Source organism: Chaetura pelagica, unplaced genomic scaffold, assembly GCF_000747805.2.
Source record: "Chaetura pelagica isolate M959 unplaced genomic scaffold, ChaPel_1.0 scaffold108, whole genome shotgun sequence".
Taxonomy (NCBI): domain Eukaryota; kingdom Metazoa; phylum Chordata; class Aves; order Apodiformes; family Apodidae; genus Chaetura; species Chaetura pelagica.
Genome location: NW_009970718.1, coordinates 2,453,056 through 2,454,247, shown reverse-complemented (window position 1 = coordinate 2,454,247; position 1,192 = coordinate 2,453,056).

The window sequence follows — 1,192 nt, the reverse complement described above, 5'->3', positions numbered from 1 at the left end:
CTTTGAGAATGTCTCCAGTTCTTGGGAATATCTGAACTCTTTGAACTGTGCTTTATTCCCACAACAGGTTGAAGAGAGGGATATATTCTATGCTGAGATTTAATTATACCATGTAGCTTTCTGTATAGAAAAGCATAGGATATTTTCTGAGATCTGGGGATATTGGGAGCATATGAATACTGGTTCTATGTGGACCAGTCCAAGCTGAGCATGGCTCACACTGAATCAAAGCTAAGGTGCTGGCTCTCTTTTGGACTGTTGATGTCTCTGCACTCTGTTTCTCAGCATTCTTACTTGCTTGGCTGCACTGTATTGCTTGGCAGTCTTGGTTGTCTCTGTGTGTTCAGGATATGCAGCACCTCATGATGAATCTTCCCTGAACCCTGCAGGCAGGAGTGCATCATGCTGACACAAGACTCGCTTGTAGATGTAGGTAGATTTGGCATTGGTTCATGGAGAAACTGTCACATCTGTCCACATCAAGTGCTTTGTTCCCAGACTGTAGCAGATGGACCCTACAGCTGGTTTGACAGATAAATGGCTCAAGTCTGTCAGGATTTGAGCTTATACTCTGAGTAGTGCAGGAGACATTAGACTGCTTTATGGACTCGTGTTGGCTGTAGAAGCAGCTCTGTGCAAATGTAGTCACACTCTGTATAAATTAACAAATTCAGCCAGACCCCAAGATGCCTCAGTATTAAGCCACTTTGGTTGTCTGTGTGTCTGATGCACAACTCAGGGTACTGAGAGTTTACTGTTGTTCTGCTGCATTTTTTTAATTAGTAGTACTGTACATAGAATTTTTTTTTTTTTCTGTTTTCAAAATGGACTTGCTTTGTTGTAATGAGACCAAGTTATTTGCCAGTAAATTGGTCAGAATTCTTCTCACATTGATTAATGATGAATACTGGGTGGGGGAAATTAAGGAAGCACGTACTGCTGCAAGATGTCCAGAATGACTTATGAGCAGGAAGGTATTGTGTCGAGCTCTGGGAGAAAGAAATTACTCAGGGCAAAAGTTCCAGATATCAATTGGTCTAGTGTGCTGCGTGTATTCTTGAATGATCATTTTTAATCTCTAGGCATGTAAGTTGCTATACTATAGAGCTTTTTTTTAAGAATGCCAACAACAAAAATTAGTCCAGCCTCCTCAGCATTAAATATTTGCTGTCGAGAGTATCGATGTCAAATG